This window comes from Mustela nivalis, assembly GCF_964662115.1.
Source record: "Mustela nivalis genome assembly, chromosome: 16".
NCBI lineage: Eukaryota > Metazoa > Chordata > Mammalia > Carnivora > Mustelidae > Mustela > Mustela nivalis.
Genome location: NC_139035.1, coordinates 60,353,627 through 60,374,068, shown reverse-complemented (window position 1 = coordinate 60,374,068; position 20,442 = coordinate 60,353,627). Strand labels below are relative to the sequence as shown.

The 20,442-nt window shown below is 50.8% G+C and overlaps 1 protein-coding gene across 5 annotated transcripts in view; it reads right to left on the bottom strand.

Moving 5' to 3' along the window:
* RXRG (retinoid X receptor gamma) overlaps window positions 1-20,442 on the bottom strand; it is a 205,893-nt gene that overhangs the window by 56,756 nt on the left and 128,695 nt on the right. For 3 of the 5 annotated variants that reach the window (XM_082702290.1, XM_082702291.1, XM_082702292.1), the window contains 2 exons: window positions 10,571-10,685; window positions 1,500-1,612 (listed from right to left, as the gene is read on the bottom strand). The gene's annotated coding sequence lies outside the window, so the exon portion shown is untranslated. The remainder of the gene's footprint in view (window positions 1-1,499; window positions 1,613-10,570; window positions 10,686-20,442) is intronic. The other 2 variants (XM_082702293.1, XM_082702294.1) reach the window with 1 other exon arrangement.

Below are 20,442 nucleotides of genomic sequence, written 5' to 3'. Positions count from 1 at the left end.
CCCTATTATCTCTGCTGTGGTAAAACATAGCAAAACTTAGCACGTCAACCTTTTTTTTTTTCTTTTTTAAAGATTTTATCTATTCATTTGAGAGAGAGAGAGAGCACAATAAGAGGGAAGGGCAGAGGGAGAGGAGATGCCGACTCCCTGCTGAGCAGGGAGCCCAGGACCCCAAGATCATGACCTGAGCTGAAGGCAGACACTCAGCTGGCTGAGCAACCCCGGGGCCCCAACTAGCTCACCATTTTTAAGGGCAGAGTCCAGTCATGTTGATGACAGGTTCAAAATGGAGTTGCTTATGCTAATCCCATGTCACCAAACCCAGTCAACTCAATTACAGTTTCTGCTCTACCAGAGACAGAATTGTAAACCAGCCAATCAGGAACCCCCTGAGCAGCCTTGGGTAGGTGATCTGCCTTATAAAACCCCTGACACCCCCTAAAGAAAAAGTAAGCTTCTCATCACCTAGTATAACCTCCTTGTCCCTGCTCCCTTCTAACTATAAGTCTTTCATAACCCTTCCTAGATGCTGGACTGGATACCGCCTGATTCCTCAATCACTAAAGAACCAAGCAAGATCTTTAAAGTCTACTTGGTTAAATTTCCACATTGTACATTCACACTGCTGTGCCACCAATCTCCAGAACTCGTTTCATCTTGCAACACTGAAACTCTCTACCCGTTAAGCTGCAACAAATTCATGATCTCCATTGTGTGGAAAAGGAAACTCAGAGGAGTTCTGATGTCGAGCCCCGGGAAAATGTTGCTATCCAGTCATTTTTAACCTATGAACAAATGGCAATTTGGAATAATTCCATTTCAGAGCCCAAGCCGGTTATTAGAAGAGCCAGGTTTCAAGCCTGACTGTGAAGTCCTGGTGTGGTCCGTGGCGATAAGGCCGCTCCTATAGGGACACCCAGGGACGGCCCCGAGGCCACGGAACTAAGCCATGAAGAGAACCTACAGGAGACACATGGAAAGTAACTTGGACTTTTTCATTCTAAATTATTCTAGGGCAGAGCTACAGGATGAATCCAGGTTTGTAATACCTGACCCTGATTCACTTTGGGGGGATCATTTTTTAAAAATATATAAACTGTGCAAATAGGGTATTTTCTGCATCTTCTCTCCTTCAGTCTCATCTCTTCATATGACTTTATAGGTCCTTAGCCGCCGTGGATGCCGTCCTTGGAAACTGCAAGGCTGTAGTGGGCTTTGCAGGTCAACTTCATGGGCACGAAATGCATCAGGAGGCAGGAGAGTGGGGGAGTGAGCTGCACACCTATCACAGCCATGGGAGCATTCATGCATCCCCCTGGGGAGGTGGGGGTGGGCAGCAGGGTGTACCTGGAGGCCCGCTGTCCTCCATTGGCTCAGGCAATGGCCTCAGTGGGAACTCTACGTTCAGGGGCTCATCCCCGGGAGGCACCACACCCTCCAGAAAGTCCCTTTACCCATCTGTGTGTTTGATCAGTGGGTTTCCCCCAACCCCTCCTCACCTGCCTGGCCTCACATTCTCTGTGCCTTCCCTCATCACCTCTCAATACATCTCTGCTCCCTGAATGCTTCGGCACAGACTCAGGCTTCCTCTTCTTGTTACTTTCAGAAAATTCTGTAGGTGGAAAGAGATTTAATCAGTAATAATAAGGCTTTCTATTTTTAGAGCTCCTGCCTTCTGAGCAACCCGAAGGATGTCACAGTTATAACAGAATCAGTTAAAGGGTTGAAAGGGTCTTCCAAAGGTCTTCTCAGGAAGCCCCTGGTCTAGAGGAAAACTTTCTCGAAACCCACCTTGGACAGGTGCTAGCCTCCTTTAGTCTGACCCTGGTGGCTATGGGGGGGGGGGTCCACCTCAGAAACTGTCCCCACCCCCAGCCAAGAACCCTTCTTCCCATCCCCCGCCCTGGCCCCCTTTCCCCAGAATGGTTGCCAACAGACTGCAAATGTTCTCTCTCTCAGCCCTTAGCGGATCATCCGCCAATGTCTACAGCACCGATACGGTGATCCTTCTAAAATACAGCTGTGATCATACTTAGCAAGGTTAGGTGTGCAGTGTTTGGGGAAGACCATGGGGGTGAGGGTTAGGGACAGCGTCACAAGTTGGGACTCAGAAGATCAGAGGAGGTCCCCGAAAAGAGTGGGGGGAAGGAGACGTGTCAGGCAAAGTGTATAGCCAACGCCCAGGCTGGCAGTCAGAAGAACGCGGAGGTTTGAGGCACAGCAAGTGAGGCAGAGGGAGGCCTGAATGGGGAGGGAAGCAGAGTAGAGCTGTCAGGATGGAAGCCGGGGAGCTGTCCTGCCAGCAGTGGGCTGCTGGGCAGTGGGAGTCCCAGCAGAGGTTAGGGCAGAGTTAAGTTGGAAGGTCCTGGTCCCGAGAAGAGAGGAAGAGACAAGCCAGGGAGGGCGACATTAAGGAAAGTACATCACGGGGCTCCCAATTCCTTAAACGCCAGCCCCCGCCACACACACACTCAGCATCCCATGTCGTCCCTTCCAGAGCGCAGACAATCCTCCCTGGTCACCTGTTGTCATGACTAAGCCTCAGGATAATCCTGAGGGTCTCAGATTTGGAGTCAAAGCCTGGTTTCAAGTCGACCACCCAAGCGTTTTCCCCCGTCAAGGAGACCCGCCTTTCTTTACCGCTAAAATGTAACAGAGACAGTTCCTTTCTGATGTATGTGGAATGCTTTGGACCCACGGACAGCCGCCAGTCAGCGGGATTTTCCTATAAACAGTTGCTGTTTCCTATAGGATTCTCTCTCTATTGTCCCAGAGCATCCAGGGGCTCCCTGTCCCCAGCCTTAGGCAGGTGTGGACAGGCTCCAGCTAACAGCACTCCTCCCCTCCGGTGGGTTCTCTGGCCTGAGTCGGATGAGTCTGACCCTCTCAGAGTGGTTTAATGGGAACAGTGGTGTGTGTGTGTGTGTGTGTGTGTGTGTGTGTGTGTGTGTGTGTACACGTACCCCTGTGTCTGTCAGTTCTGCAGAGGGTAAAGGGGGGAGAGAGAGGGATCAAAAAAGCAAACGAATGCAAGACATGGAACCGAGTCCGGCAAGAACAGGGTTAAAGCCGACGAGCAGCAGGAGGTCTAAGGGGAGAGGTCAGGGTTCCCCTAGCTCAGTCCTCTCTGACTCCCATGGGTGTCATGGAGAGTGGAGCTGGCAGACTGCCACACCTTCTGGGCTCACAGTCCCACTCAGGCCACTCAGGCCGGGCGGGGGGTGTCCCTCCCCTGCTGTGCTACCTCGAGGCTGGGGGCACCTAAGAGATTCTCCAGGGCTCGGGGCTGGGGCCGCGATGGCAGGGAGTGGGTAAGTGCCCCAGCTTCCAGGGATCCGAGGTTTCCAGCGCTTCTGAGGACCGGCTCTGCAACCACATGCTTTTCCGTGACATCACTGTCAGTGACCTTTGGGGGCCGGCAGGGTGGGGTCCAAGGAGACGGGTACAGGCCATGATTCTTTGGTGGTCACAAAGCTCGGGATTGTGAGCCGCCCAGAGCTAGGCAGCTGCCTCAATGGGCACAATGTTCCTTGCTGGACTGGGAACAGCTTCCCTGCCCTGGGATATTGGGAGACTATAGTAGACCTGTTGTCTCTGCTCCTTCGCTATATTAAAAAGCACATTGTTGAACACAGAGGCTGTGTGTGTGTGTGTGTGTGTGCGCGCGCGCGCATGCATGCACACATACGCGCACACACAGAAGTGTAAAGAGTCGCAGAAAATTGCATTTTGCTTTTAGAACAAATGATGATGATGTGAAGTGGAAAACTTGCCGCGCAGCCAGCAGAGAGAATTGTGTTTTTGCTTTTCAGAAGCCTCAGGAAGAGGAGGAGGGAGGAGGAGGAGGGGTAGGGGTAAGACGTCGCTGATGTTTCCAGAACACCAGATAGCGCTGGAGGAGATCAATATGCCCAATGAGGCCGAAGCTGATTACCGCCAGCACAGCCGACTGCCCGGTGCGCACTTAAAGTAATAGCCTTAAACCCTTGACGGAGATAACTCAATGACCTTATCGATTTGGGATTTCAGCCCCCTGCCCCCAACAGACAACACACATGAACACTATTACAGACCCAAACAGAGTATTTTGCTTGTTTGCTTTGCTTCTTTTAAAAAAAACTAATGTCATTGACATGACCTGCTCCACCAGCTTGGAAAATAAAGCCATACCTGGTTTTTTACACACGCATTCATCACCCAGCAACAACCCCCTACCGCCCAGTCCAAATTGAAAGATGGCCTGTAGCATCTCTCCTGAGACCTCCTCCCTGCAAAACTAAAGAGCCCCAGCTGCTGTTTCAGCCCGAACCGGTCGGCGTAGAGAAATAATTGAGAAATCCGATCACCTCACCAGCAACCCCTGCCCCACCCGGCCAATTTTCTGCTGTTGTCACTTCTGCGTGTGCCACCCAGCGCCAGTGCTGGAAGCACGTCTCCCCTCGCAGACCGATGTCACCGCGGTGCTTGGCTCAACCAGACCTAGATCGGGCAGCAGAGCTTCCTGAGGGCGAACAAATACCCACTTGCACGCCTCCCCACCATCCCAAAGCCGCGTCCTCCATATCAGACTTGGCCAGAGGCTTCCCTGGGAGTCAGAAGCATCACTGCATAAAGTTGTTCCCTGCGGAGACCCCCGCGAACAGCAGAGCCATTAAACCCGTCACAAGCAACTTCAACGGTTGTTGAACCGGAAAGGACCTCGGACAGCATCCAGCCCTCTCTCCGCATTTTCTGTATGAGGCCCGGTAAGACTGGGTGGCTTTCCAGCGTCACATGCGGCCCAGGGAACGTGCTTTTGTGGGGGTGGAGGGGAGGGGAGGTTTGATCCCCGCAAGGCGTCAGGAGGCACATAACCGTGTCCCTTCATCACCGACCTCCCTCGCCACCAGAGTGCCACGTGTGCCCATGCCTGGCCCCCTCGGCCAGCCCAGGTCACCCCGCTGGATGTCCACAGAGAAGTCCCCTATGTCCCACCTCCTGGAAGCCCCTTAGACCTGCGCCCGCCCAGAGAGCAGCACCCTAGACTCTGCCTGTGATTAGCCCTTCAGGCCCCTGTGATCCTGAGTTTTCAAACTCTCCTTGTTAACTGGCTCCTTCCCACCAATTCAAACCTTTAGAGATTTAAAAAAAAAAATCCCTTGTTCCGACATTTCTCTTCACCCTCTCCACCTTCCCCTTCCTTCTCGCCTCTGCTTTTCCCTCTCCCTTGTGTCTGTCCTTCCTTTCTGTGCTCTCAGCAGAAGTTGACGCGAACCCTCCCTCCCCCACCGCACACGCTCATGGCCATCTTCCCGGCACACGAGCGAGGTGAGGAAGGTCACAGCTTCCGTAGTGTCCTGCAGGCCACCTGCGGGAATGTCCGGTGCTCACTAAGCCCTGGGGTGGGGTGGGGGGGCAGGGAAGGACGGCAAAACCCGGCTGCTCTCCCCAGAGACGCCCATGGCCCTGCAGCTCTCCGGGGGTTCGGGTGGGCATGGCCTAGACCTGTCCCACAGCCTTGAGGATTCTAGGTGTCTGGCTGCGGAGGCAGAGGACACCCCAAACCAGTTCATTAGCGAGACCTAGAGCATCTGTTCTGCTGCTTCAGATTAAGAGATCTCCAGCACCTGTCTCTCCCTGGCCCCCACTGGTCGGTCTCCTCCTGGAGTCTCTTTGCTGTGCGCATGCTCGGACCTTTGGCTGAGAAGCTGCTGGAAAACCCGATCTTCCAGACACTGAGACAGACCACATGCTATTTACTGCCGAAGGGAAAGAAAGGGAACGAAAATATACTGAAGGCCAACTAAGTGCCAGGCATTGTTCTAGAAGTTAGAGATACAGCAGTGAGTAAGACTAAAGTGGTCCCTTGTTCCCTGCCTGGGGGGGTAGGGGGGGTTACATTCCAGGAGGGAAACAACACACACGGACACAAATATAATACCACAGATCTCAAGAAGTGTTGGGAAGGATTAACAGGGCTCTACATTTGTGACAACGCCAGGGACTTCCTTAGGGTGGGGGACTGTCTCTCTTAGGAGGCGATCTAAGCTGAGCCCTGAACACGGGCCTTGAAGATAGAATTTGAGATGGAGTTTAAAGCCATGCTCGCAACAACGTTGTGATGGCTGTGTCACTGTCATCTGCAACTTCCACACCAGGACACTGAGGCCCTGAGAGATGGAGTCACATGCCCAGTGGCAGGGCACAAACCGATGTGACAGGCAGCAAAGCCACGCTCTCTGTTCCGTTCCCTGCCTCCGGATACTTGGACCTTCCTTCCAATCATACAAAGCACCTGGCAGGCCTTGAAATCTGGGTCTGCAGATTCTTCCTGAGCCTTCTTTGGGATCGAGGGCCAGTCCTGGTAAAGTGTAAGTATTGAGCACCTGCTGTGTGCTCTCTTTTCTCAAGGTTCTTGGAAGACGAGCCAGGGCAGGGCTCCCAGCCTGGGCGCAGCGTGTGAAAGGAGCAGAGAGTAGGGGAGATGGCCGAGGTCAGAGTTCTCACCCAGGGAGCTCTGCTGGGAGCTGGCCCTCTCCCAGGACAGTCTGGCCAAGCAGACAGGAGGGGGCAGGTTGAAGCCAGGCGCCGCCTTGTGAGCTCAGGCAGGAAGCTGCCTCTTCCAGAAGAGACCTAGGGGCTGCAGGAGGCTGCCTGGAAAAGCTGCCAGAACTCTCCACGACCCGCCACCGCAGGAGAAAGTGGAAACATGGGTCCAAGACTCTGAATCAGTCCATCAGTTGACATTTTCTGAGTGATGAGGTACCGTGAGGACATTGCAAGAACACAAGACCACGATCTCAACCCTGAAGACTAATAAGCCTCCTTACAGAGAAGTACTCAAGCTTATGAAACAGAGAGCACCCGCACCGGGCTTCAGGCAGCACACTAAAAGCCACGTAGCCCGGACCGGTAAGGCTGTGAGGGAGGGCTTCTGGGAGGAGGCAGACCCTACGCGTGTCAGGTCTGAAAGGTGGGGAGACCGCCGTGTTGGCAGAGAGACGGTAATGGACATTTACCATTTGCCGGAACACAGAGGAAGGCTAGTGGAGAGCAGATAGTGAGGGCCCAGCATGGAACTGGGGAGGCCAGAATCCATCAGGTCAGGGAGGAGTGACTCACGGAAGGTTCTTGAGCAAGACAGTCACAGGATAAAAGCAACATTTTCAAAATTATAGTAGTCATTCCTCACTTGCATGCAACATTTTGCAACATTCAGATCCGTCCACACACATCATCTCATTTGATGCTTACAAACATCTAGCGAGGGACAAAGTGGCCACTGCCTTTTGGAGCTGAGGAAATGGATGAAAGACGTTTAAATGACTTGCTTGTGGTCACACATGTCAAGGAAGGAGCCCAGGGGCGCCTGGGTGGCTCAATGGGTTAAGCCTCTGCCTTTGGCTCAGGTCATGATCTCAGCATCCTGGGATCGAGTCCCACATCGGGCTCTCTGCTCAGCGAGGAGCCTGCTTCTGCCTTTCTCTCTGCCTGCCTCTCTGCCCACTTGTGATGTCTGTCTATCAAATAAATAAATAAAATCCTTTAAAAAAAAGATAAAGGAAGGAGCCCAAACTGGAGTCCCACTCCTTGACCCAAGCAGGGCAGGAAGCAGAGGACCATGGCAAGGGTATGGCTTTTGAAACAGACAGACTGAGTTCAATGCCAGTTCTGCCAGCTACCAGTAAGCTGTGTGGCCCCAGGACAGATTATTAACCTCTCTGAGCCTCAGTTTTCTCATTTTTAAAATAAGAATAATCACACCTTAGAGAGAGACAGGTGTGTTGTAAGGTACACGGAAATGATAGCCCCTGGCAAGGCACAGATGTCCTACAGATACAAGCTTCCCTCCTCTTTCTCTACTGCTCCCCACTCAGGTCCTGGAACAACTGGTGTTATTAACCCAACTGCCCTCCATCCCTGACTGATGCCAGTGAAACTCAAGGCAAGCGGTTCCACCGTCATGACCAAGCAGCACGGGTCCTGCTTTCCACAAAGCCACAGCCCCATCCCAAGACAAGCAAGGAATCCCCTCCGACAAGCCGTGTATGTGCATCTGAGAACGACCACTGTGGGCTATGGCCGGACCCCGGACTTGAGAAACCATCTAGCACACTGCCACTCTTCCTTGAACAAGCCAGGCTTGGATCTGTTTTCTTTTCTTTTCTTTTTTCTTCTTCTTTTTTTTTTTTTTTTAACAGACAGGATTTGAAGTAACAGCCCACACAAATGACTTCCTAGAAATCTCACCCTTGACTTACCATTTGGAATAAAAGCAATTTTTTATCCTGGCAAAGCACTTTATTCTTTTTGGAACATTTTCATATACATTATTTCACTTGATCCAAAGAATGCCGAAAGGCAGACAGCAGGCTTTACTGTTCCCTTTGAACGGATGAGAAATCCGTAGCTTAGCGGTGGGGGCTGGGGGGGGCCAGAGCTCCCAATTCCCTGCGTGCAGTGCCCTCCCCTCACTCTGTGCTCAACTCAAGAGTCCACATCCACCATAGACAAGCTCTGCTCTGACGCCCGAATTCCTCCCCCCTCCCATTCAGCTTCTGAATCATCCGAGATGCTCACGTGAGGCTCTTACAACTGGAGGGCATGATGGAGCAGTTTTGAAAACAGAACAGCTGCCTTGGACACATCCTACAAGTGGGCTGCACTCTCCACCGCACAATCAGAGGTCCCTAACCCACCACCCTGCCCAGGATCCCCTCCTTATAGCTCCAACCGCCCCCTCCAACCCTCTCTCAACCCAGGGCCCTCAGAAAAGCAGAAGAATCCTCTGGTGTCAGCTCACCTAAGGGCTGAACTTCAGTTGGAGAATTTCTGTAAGTCAGTTCATTCCTGGAGCCCAACTTGGCAATCCTAAGGAGAAGCTAGGGCTGCCAACCCAGGCTGCTGATTGGCTCCTACGTACAAGAGACCCTCCCCCCAGTGGCAGACAGCAGCCAAGGATGAGAGCAAGAGACCAATTCTTCCCACCGACCATTGTGTGTTCTAGGCTCGTAGGATCTCTCAGTGATCGTGCGGATGAAGTCCTCTGCCTTCACTAGGCCTATGTTCTAGTGAGGGGAGACGGAAAAGCAAAACTGAGGCACCTCAATCCATAAATGAAAGAGGCAGGCTAGGTGCTACATGTTATTTGAGAAAAGAGTATTGTAGCCTAATGCGGATGGAGTGCACCGGGCAAAGACGGGGGCGTGCGGGTTTCTCTAATGCTATAATTGTAAATACGATTGTTTAAGCTTTGTTGAGAAGTGGACATTTACGCAAAGATCCAAAGGAAGAGGGGAGTTGGCATACGGCTCTCCGGAGAAAAGACTTTCCGTGCAGAGGGGACGCCAGAGCCAAGGCCCTCGGGAACAGGGAGGAGGCCGTTGTCGCCAGAGTAAAGGACACAAGGGGAGAATAGTAGGAGTTGAAGTCACAGAGGGAACCGGGTCAGGTCCTACAGTCACCAAGGGCTTTATAGGAGATTGTTAAGGATTCTAACTTTTACTCTGAGTAAAATGGGGGCATCTGGAGATTTTTAAGTGAAGGACTGACGTGACCTAACTTTTAACAGCAGCATCACTCTGGCTGCTCTACTGGGGACAGAAGGTATGGGAGGGGGCCAGTGGGGACGGCTGGGAGACCAGTTAGGAGGCTGCTACAGAAATCCCGGTGACGGATAGTAGAGTTTCAAACCAGAGCAACAATGGAGACGCTAAGAAGTGGTCAGCCCCAGCCATACTGGGAAGGTAGAGCCACCAGGACGCACGGAGAGGTTGGGTGGAGGGATAGGGCAGTGAGGCGAGGAGGTAGGGCAACTCGCTGGGTCGGGGCCTGAGCAGCTGGAAGAATGGAAGTGCCACCACCTGAGACAGGCAGGGCTGCAGGGGAGCAGATGGGCGTGGGGGACGAGGGGTTCAGGTTTGGATGCCCACTGGGTGCCCAATGGAGATGTCAAGGTAGTGTGCCTTCAGGTCAGCTGGTGTATCCTCGCTGATGACCGCCTGGGCACAGAAGCACAGCTCAGCCCCCAGAGTCTATGGCCCACGAAGAGGGCTTACCCACGAGCCTCATGCTGTAATCCCTGGGTACCCAGATTTCCAGGCCTTGCCCCAAGGGCCACTTTCTATCCACAGGCAGATGTGAAGGCTCCGAGGCTCGTAGCATAGAAAGCAGGCTCAGAGAAGTATTTTCAGACCATAGCTAATGGTGTCTGGGAAATCAGCATGATGTCCTCTCTGTCTAAAACAGCTCTATCCAATAGAACTTTCTACAGTGACGGAAATGTTCCATATCTTCCCAGTCCAATATGATAGCCACTAACCACGTGTGGTTTCTGAGCACTTGAAATGTGGCCAGAACAACTGAACAACTGTTTTTTTATTCTGTTTTATTTTAAGTAATTTAAATCCAAACAGCCACATGAGGCTAGTGGCTACCATATTGGATACCATAGTACTAGTGGTCCTAATCACACCATACCAATCCAGCAAAACTGTGTTCATTCTTCAAGGCCTCCTTCAGAGGTCTCTAACCTTCCTTCTATTCATGCAAAGATAGAGACCCTTTCTGGCCCTCCCATAGTGTTTCATACCTGTTTCTAGTAGCTCGGTATACAGGAATGATTTGGGGGCACGTCTACTCCCCAGTAGACTGTGAACTTCTTGCAGATGGGGATTGTGACTTTCTCATCTCTGTAGCACATGGACCTGGCAAAAAGAACAGTAAGTAATTGTTGAATGGATAGATGAATGAACAAGTAGAGGTTTCACACTTACGCCCAATCCTTGTTTCTTATTTCTAAGTGGAGAGGAGTGTAGGTGAGGTCAGAGATGGGAAACCCAAGGCCATTCATTCAATGTCCTCAGTAGCCCCCAACTTCCTCTCCCCTGGCAAAGCAAGGGACAGAAATGAGATGAGGACCAAGCTCAGAGCCCACTGTCCCCATCTTATTTCTAACTCGGAATTTCTAACTCCGAAGCCAAAAGAGGGGAAGATAATATTTTTAAACATAATCATGATAAAATCATTTTTAGTTCATAAGGGGGTGTATTTTACCCAGGCATTTATATCTACAAAAACTAAACGATTCTCTGCTTTCTCTTTTACTGTCAAAAGTCATATTTGTTGCTTGTTCTCTAAATAAGCGAGCTGACCGTATCTGTGGCTAACCTCAGTGGTTCAAGCTACAGCCCCAGGATGAGGAAACCCCATGCTGATCGCTCCCTGCAACTCTAGGTTTGGGTCACTGAGGGGCTTACAAAGTTTCCCTAGTGCTAACTGCAGGCCTGAGCTTCTCGGAGTGTATGGTTTTCCTTGAAAGTCTCATTGCTTTCTTCAAATAGTGTGTATTTCTACGTAGAAGGCATTGAGCTGAGGGTCGTGGAGGGCACAACATGGTCCCTGTCCATAAGAAGCTAGTACTCTAGGTAAGAATGATAAGAAAAGTGATCGTGTTTAAGAAAAAACAGGGTTAAGGGCTTTGATATAACTGTTAGTTTGGGAAATACTAATTTTTTCATAGATCAGACATTGACCGGTCTCCAGATAACCAAATTAAGCCTTGAAAGAGGTAAGAATGGGAAGGGGTGGGGGGAAGAGGGACTTGGAGAAGGAGCAATAAAATGGAGACAGACAGAGGGACGGGAAGAGGGGAAGGGAGAGGGAGGAGGGGGGAGGAGGGAGTTTGGGCCCGAGATGCCTCTGGCTGTGGTGATTTCTTCTGTTCCAAACAGCTGGCTGGGTGTATGGGGTTTTGGGTGAGTCACCACGCGGGAGGGGTGCTGAGGGAAGAAAAGCGGAAGGCACAGGAGATGGGAACCCCCTTCAGTCCCCTCAGGGTGGAGCTCTGGCGTTCTGTCTCCTGGCCTCACCCAGGCCATCGGGCAGCAGAGCCTTCAGTGCTCAGAAGCCATTTTATGAGGTGGTTATGCAAGGTTCCCTCCCACCGGAGAGGCCCAGGGCTTTACCCCAGGACCCAGCGACGAGGTCAGTGTCCTTGTTTACAAGCCTGAATAGCCTCATGTCAAGGATCTCTTAAAAAGGAGTGGCATTCAGCTGTCAAAAGGGAGGTGTGAGCTTCAGTCTTCCTCCCAGAAGAGGAAGGAAGGGGGAGGGACAGGCAGGCTTGACCTTGAACGCTGACTCCCAGATGGGAGCTGGATTGCGAAGCCCCCCATGGCCCCTGCGATCACTCACTTCTCGCAGGCTCGGTGAGGGCCTGGGCCTTGTGTCCTGAGCAACGTCTGCCTCCCAGCAAATCCCTATATTGAAGTCCTAAGCCCAGCACCTCAGGATGTGACCGTGGAGAGGCAGCCTTTAAAGAGATGATGACGTTAAATTGAGAGTGGGGGGGGAGGGGCATAGTCCAATCTGACCCGTACCCTGAGGAGGAGGGGAAAGGGGGACCCGCGGATGCATCTGTCCAGAGGGATGGCCCCGCAAAGACGGAGCCAGGGGACAGCCGCTGGCAAGCCCAGCAGAATCCTCAGGGGAACCAGCCCTGTCAGCACCTCGAGCTTGGACTCCGGGCTCCAGAACCAAGAGAAAATGGATTCCTGCTGTTTGAGCCACCCAGTCTGTGGTATTCCGCCATGGTGGCCCTGGCAAACGCATACAGTGGGGACAGGAGCTCATCATGGGGCCTGAGCGGTCCTGGGAGCTTCTCGGCTGTGGCGCATGGCCGGCCGCCATCGCGCTGTGGTCCCTCCACCAGCCCAGACCCCAGATGGCCACTGCGAGGACCTAGTGTTCAAGTTTTTCCCACGTGCCAGAACGATGCTGGGTTGCCTTCTTATCCATCGCCTCACATAGCGTTACTGTATAGCTGAGGCTTAAAGGAGTGAACTTCCCTAAGGTCACCCAACTAGGACCTGCGGCACCCAGGGCAGAAGTCCAGGCCCTCTGATTCTGGGGGCACCGTCCCCTCGGCCACACCTGCAAGGGGCTCCCTGGAGCTTTAAGAGAGTGAGTGCCCGCCACTCTCTCTTTCCAAAGTCCCAAAACATGGTCACACCTAACCCCTCAATGGGGTTTCTGTGTCAGTCCTGTGATACAGAGAAGATAAATATTTATTAAGTCCTAATTCTACTCTTACTGAACTTTCTTTAAAAAAAAAAAAGATGTTAGGCATGGCTGAATACTGTGTTCTTTTTATCAGTAGTTTACACAGCCAGACACCATGCAAAAGTAAAGTCTTCCCTCTAAAATGCCTGTGATGGTATGCTAAGCTTTTTCATAGCATATCATATTTAAAAGTGGGTACAGTTAAATGAGCTAATACTAAAAGCTTGCAGATACTAGTTAAATTAAACCATTTTGCCATTTGATGTGTTGCTTATAGTGCTTTCAAATACAATATTAACATTGTGACTATAACACATTCTTAGGAAATTAATGATTTTTACGTTGTGTTTTATGTATTAAAAATGATTCTACAGCTTTAAATAAATAAATAAATAAAAAAGATGTTATTGGGGCTCCTGGGTGGCTCAGTGGGTTAAAGCCTCTGCCTTCGGCTCAGGTCATCATCCCAGGCTCCTGGGATCAAGCCTCACATTGGGCTCTCTGCTCCGCAGGGAGCCTGCTTCCTCCTCTCTGCCTGCCTCTCTGCCTACTTGTGATCTCTGTCTGTCAAATAAATTAAAAAAAAAAAAACTTAAAAAAAAAGATTTTATTTATTTCTGAGAGAGGGGAAGAGAGAGAGCATGAGAAGGGAGGGGGTCGGAGGGAGAAGCAGACTCCCCGCTGAGCAGGGAGCCCGACTGCATGACTCCATCCTAGGACTTTGGGATCATGACCTGAAGGCAGTCGCTTAACCAGCTGAGCCACCCAGGTCCCACTTTACTGAACTTTCCAGACCAAACCCTTCTCTGACCACCCTACAGGATTTAGTAGCTAGTTAAGAACCATCTACTACCACAAAGATATCAGCAAGGAGTCATTCAAGAAAATATTACAGTGGACCCTTGTATGGTCTAGGGGTTAGGGGAGCTGCCGACCCCCCCACACACAGTTTAAAAATCCACATAGAAGTTTTGATCCCCCAGAAACTTAACCACTAACAGCCTACTATTGACTGGAAGCCTTACCAATCACAGTCTTGTGCTGTTTTTATCAAAACAAATCCACAAATGTCGTGGACACACGCAGTCCAAAGCCATGCTGTTCAACAGTCACCCGCATTGCTTTCTGGACACTCGGCTACTTTGTTCTCCTCGGCCAAGCCCAACACAGCCTGGAGCCGCTTGTCAATATCTATTTTTAATGGGATTTATTTATAATTGGATGTATTTATAACCTCTTCTTCACGGGCACTTGTTTTCCTTCTGGAATCACAGAGGCATTTTAATAGATTGGCTTTGACAGCAAAGAAGGGACTAGAAGCTGGTCCCACCTGCTCCTAAGCCAGGTGCTTGCTGCTCTCGGTGAAGAAAGGGACCTCACCACCAAGCACCCGTACTGACTTCTACAAGGGACAGATCACTCCTGGGAGGGACCGAGTGCATTGGCTGAAAGGTTTAGTCAGTGCTGAAAGAACCCTCGGACGGCCATCCTCAGGATGGAATCCAGCTTGATGAATCCTCTCTGTGTCTGTTACCAGCCGAGCACAGATTTGCTGTTCGGATAGAGCGTTCTTAGCAAAAGCACACAATCACCAAAACTGGACATCTTAGCAATGGTGCGATGGATTCCCTTCCCTTAGAGGCGAGGGATGGGGTGCCTGACAGGGAAAGCAACTCGTCCCAGGTCAAGCAGGCTCTTCCCGAGTCTGGGGCCAGCGGTCCCGATGTCCCATGTAGCCGTCAAGCCCCCAAGAACATCTTGTCCAGGTTGGACATGTCCACCGCACTGTGAAAGCCACGTGCACATCTGGAACGGATCCACAGAAAAATAACCCATGTTGACAAGGGATGGATAATCAATGTTTAAATTAAGTAGCAAAGAGTCCAGCTGGACGTAAGGAAGCACTTTTTAGCTGCCAGGGCGATAAAATACCAAAATGAGCCAATCGAAGGAAAGCATGCTGAGGAATGTTCCCATGGATAAGAGATTGGCATCTATCTTTGATCTCTGAAGGGTCACCTGCCCCCAAACGGGGAGCTGCAGCAAAGATTCTCTCCATCCCACCAGTTCTATTAGAATCCACTTGGGGTTCCAAGCACCTTCTGGAAGACTCTGGCCAAGCAAACTGCTGTTGCCAAGATCTGCATCACTGACTCTATAATTTGTTGAAATTACCTAAGACCACTTCTTTGCCCTCTTGTTTTTTTAATTTCAGAAAGCCTCTATATTAAATGCCTTTGTGAGGGGCCACAGCGGAATCTGGAATGTCTGAATCTCTGGCTTTGGGATTTTTTTTTTTTTTTTTTTTTTTTGGCCAGAAGTGACATGCTGAGGGATTAGAGTCTTGGCAGTAACTACAGGTCCAGGCAAGCAAAAGGTCAAGTGCAGGGCGAAGCTGGTTGACAGACACCATAGATCTCGACAGGCAGGGTCCTGGAGATCAAAGCGGCATTATCAAGTACAGGTGAACTCTGACCTTAGCGCAGAAAGGCTATTTGCTTTCTACCCTTTTTGCATACTCTAAATATAGGTCGCCTGAAGTTCAGGATGCACATCAGAAGCAAATGAGGTCAGGGGCTGGACAACAGCAGGGTGGGGAGATGCCAGGATGACCTTGCAAGGGGCGGCTGCTGCTCCTCTCGCCTTGCCTGTGGGACCACATTAACACCCCAAAGGCACCCTGAGTACATCTAGAAGGAAAGTTAGTGGCCTTCAAGCAGCATCCACCGGCAACAATGAGATCCCCTGGTGTCTCGGGAATGGAGACAACGCCACACCCCCGGGTTATAAAGGGATCCATCCTTCTTCCTTTCTCTTCGAATGTCACCCCTGTGATGTCCCTAAATAAATCTCGTCAGTCCTCTCCCATGCTCCTCCTGGAACCCAGTCCAGTCTTGGGTTCTCACTGAGGTTGGACGACGGTGAGAGCGCCCTACTGGTGCACCTGCCTCCCTTGGCCAACACGAGCATTGGCCAAACAGCCTGCCCCGGTCCGAACGAATCTCCGTAGCTTCCAACATAAGAGGAAAAGCCTCCTTCGTCTCCTAAATTTCTCCAGTGGCATTTCCCACCCCCACCCCGCCACCAGCGCCCACGTCCCATCCCTATGGCTAGGAAAAAATGAAAACAGCCATTTCCAAAACAACAGCGGAATGCTATGCGGCTAGTTAGCGTCAACGCCAACTTATCTGGTGCCGCTATTCCGCACCAAGTTGCTTTTCTTTGCTGTGGTTTTACCGTGAATTAAAAGCACAATACAAAATATAAGTTGACAAGGCACCTTTAAGGAATGGATTTTATTTTAAGGCAAGCTGTGATCTCACCCGGACTGCGCCCACGTGTTTCCTCCGCGATCCTCTGACAGGTGGGAACACCCCGGTTTGGGGCCAGCCGAACCCAACGCAGGCTCCTTTGAAGCTCCAGCCCCTGTTGCCAGAAGCCACGTGCAGTATCCTAGAAGGGCGCCTCGCACGTGGTAGCCATTCAGTTCAGTGTTTCTCAGTTTTAACAGAACGAGGAAACGTATAAATGAACGAATGACGTGCCGGCATTGTGTGTGTTGCCGCCAGAAGCTCCAGCTGGGGTGAGCCTCGGAGGCAGAGCCCCACAAGACGAGGCAGTGGTGATAAACTACTGGAACAGCCAGAATCAGGGGTTACACCCCTTCCCTTTCATCTACCCCGTTTCAAAATGTAGACTCTGTCACTTACACCTCCTCACCCCCTTGGATCCGTTGTGAATGACTTAGTACTCTAGGCTATGTGCGAAGGGAACTCAGCTGGAGTTTGCTTAGACGGAAAGGGTCCCTGTGCATCGCTGTGTCCTTCTCAAGAAGTTCACAGTTTCTGTCAGGCGCCCTCCCCACACAGCTTGTCTGACCGACCCCCAGCCCAGGGATGCTCCCGGCTCCCCGTGATACTGGCCAGTCCTGTAAGCTGCATCTTTCCTGGTCAGTTTCGCTAAATGCTGCCTGTATCATAGGAGCAGCCGCTTTACATCCTACGCAGCCATCTGGTGTGGGCATGCCGTCAAGTTCCTGCTGGGACCTGGACCCAAATACCCACCCTGGTCTCCTTTCTGACCCAAAGTCAACAAGCAAAAAGTCCCCGGGAGCTGTTTCTAACCACGGTTTCCTTGCAGGTAGTACTTGTCCAGTAAATATATATTAGATTAAATCATAAAATCGTATCAACAATATAACTAATCTCCATCTTTTCCAATGACAAGGGCCTAGATAATTTCCCCTAAGCTCAAAAGCTGGGATGAGACAATGCAAGATTTTAATAAATGAGAATCTCATTGTAAATTGGTAAGCTATCCATTTCTTGCTAGCACCACTGTCCTCCACCTTGGCTGCGTAACAAAAAAGTATTATGCCCAGAGTATTTTTATAGTAATCCCTGGGCCCAACCCCCCAATTCTGATTTAATTAGTCTGGAGTGGCTCCCAGACACCAGCAATTTTTTTTAAGCTTCCCAAGTGGTTCTAAAGGGCATCTAGGGTTGCAAATCACCTTTCTTGGCAGCACCTACCTTCTCCTTCCCAGGCCTGATAAATCTCTGCTCTGGCCATCATGAGGCTGCAAAGGGGAAGGGGGAAAACTGTACGGTCAACTGAAGGAGAAAATACCGAGGGAGTATTTAAAACATATTTTCCCTCTTAAACATAAATTTGTTGAATAAATAAAATGAATGGAATTGCTCTAGCACTAAGGTCTCAGTGAAAAACGCAGGGCTCAGAGCCCTGTTTTAGGGACAACCCAGGCTGCCCGTGAGAGTCAGTGAGGAGACGCGGAAGTGCTCTAGCCCTCCCCGCCCCAGACCAGCTGCATCAGAACCTCTGAGGTGGACCCAGGTGACGGTATTTTTTTTTAATCCCCCAGGTGCATCTAATGTGGCCTGAGTTAAAGACCATTAGTCTAAATAAGGCAATTTCTTTAAATGCCTTAAAAACTACATCATAGATTTGTCCATTCGGTTTTTTTTTTTAAAGATTTTATTTATGTATTTAGAGAGAGGGAGAGAGCACACAGGCAGGGGGCGGGGGAGAGGGAGAATCTCCAGCCGACCCCACGCTGAGCGCAGAACCCACCACGGGGCTCAGTCTCTTGACCCTGAGATCATGACCTGCGCCGAAAGCAGGAGTCAGACGCTCAACTGACTGAGCCACCCAGGCGCCCCGATTTGCCCAATCTTTTAACCCAAAAAGAAAGTCAGGTTTTTTCAGGGACCAGAACACCTTGACATCTTGTTTAAATACTCCCTGGGTGGCTTGGCCGTGAAGCGTCCGCCTTCGGCTCAGGTCCTGAAGGGACGGAGCTCCACATCCGGCTCCGCTGGGCAGGAAGCCTGCGTCTCCCTCTCCCTCTGCTGCTCCCCTATTCGTGTTCCTCCCTCGCCGTGTTTCTCTGTCAGATAAACAAAAAAATCTTTTTAAGAAAATGTTTAAAAAAATAAATACGCTTAGGTGGTATTGCTGGTAAGTCCAGCTAAGAATATCAGTTGCCAGGTGGCTGCACAGACACCGGTGAGCTTCCACGGCTGGCTGTCATTCGATGGTAACCAGACGTCCGTAGGGCAGTGCTGGCCCGGGTGTCTGGATGTGTCCTTTGCCAAAGAGCCACAGCTCTCCCAGACACATGCTCCCCAGATGCAGGGAGATCTGCGACTCTGGTAGATCTACGTACCACCAGCTAGAGGTTCACAGAGAGTGTTTGCCATCAACGAGGTAATCAAAGGAGCGTGCGAGGTTTCGGGAGGAGAAACAGAGGCCGGCACGGGAAAGAGGCGAAGGGGCCCACGCTCAGCGCGCCGGCCCTGGACACAACGAACTCACACCCGCCCAAGCCTCACGTGGAAAAGCCTCAGTGTCGTGGTGACTCATCACCGCTGGCCTTCAAGGAAATCCTTTTCCTAAAGGTACTTGGTAAACCTACATTCTGAAGTATGCTCTTCCTTTATGGCAAAACTACAAAAAAAAAAGGGGGGAGAGAGAAGCTATTTAATGTGGCAGAAGAGGAGCTAAACGAGAGTCTGGTCTGGACACTTACTTTCTTCGTATGTCAGATTCGACTGGTGTGGGGCTTCTCAACCCTGGCCGCCCAGCGGAATACCTGGTGAGGGCGTTAAAACATGCGGATGGGGAGGGCGGGGCAGACATTCTGATATGATTTTCCTGGAATGCGGTCCAGGCATCAAGATTTCTAGAATATCCCCCAAGGGAGTCCATTATGGGACCATCGAGAAGCAGGGCAGTGGCTGTTCCTGGCCCTCCCTCTTCAGCCCGAGTCTTCTCACCCCACCCCTTCCGGAAGCTAGGCGCCTAGCTTCCAGAAGTCTGTGAGCAATTAGAAGATGGCTGTAATCAGTGATTGATACATCCCAGAAGCTCACTCAAAGCTACCTACTTTTCCTCATAAGAAGACTACCATTTCTTTTCTTTTCTTTCTTTTTTTTATTTTTAAGAAATGCATCCTTCAACCAAGCCCCAAAATGACATCATCTTTGAAGTAGGTTCCTCCACAGGCTGTGTCTCTACCTTCTCTCCCTGGTCTGAGCAGATGTCCAGGGGCCCTTCCCATAGCCCAACCTCAGCGCACATAAGAAAGAAAGAACTGCCGGGGTGAATAAAGGGTGTTTTCCATGTGTCACAGAGAATGTTCTAGAGCCCGCTTCCACCCTTCCCAGTGTCCTTTAGGCATCTGGGCTGCGGGCCCATGTACGTTTTCACAGTTGGCCTTCAAGGACGGATTCCCAATTCAGTTTGGATCTCTTGCCAGGAGGCCCCACCCAAGTCCCATTTTCCCATGTGCTGGCTGAACCACCAGCGTGGAAAAATATGAAATTCCAGAGCTGGAGCTTCTCCAGCCAATGTCATGGCAAGAGAAGGGAGTCCGTGTCAGCCTCCCAGGGTCCGGGTGCTCCAACAGCCAGGGCGCCATCCTGGAAGCCACGGTGGGTGGCTCCAGCCCTTCATTACACACTATCGACTCCCTGATTCCAGCTGTGGAGAACAAACCAAAAAAAAAAAAAAAAAGAAGAAGAAGAAGAAAAAAGGAAGAAATCCAAGGAAGCACTCATTCAAGGCGAGATTCAAAAAACAGAGGTGGTTAAGTAGAAGTTCTAAACCAAACCAAACTTCTGGACACCCCAGTAAACTACAAAACTAAAACCACGATCCATGTAGTTATGTCCAGGCACTGGTCGATAAATCTCCAGGTTTGTAGACTGAATCGTCCAGCTCATTGCTTCGACCTACACCTCTCTTCGACCAAGCTCCTGTATATTAAAACATATATTAAAACTGATAAACGCTTGCTTTCCCACCTGAAAGCGGAAAAGACACTGGGAAACCACATCTGGCAAGAAGTTTGATCTTTGGCTTAAGAGAGGAGATGGGTTT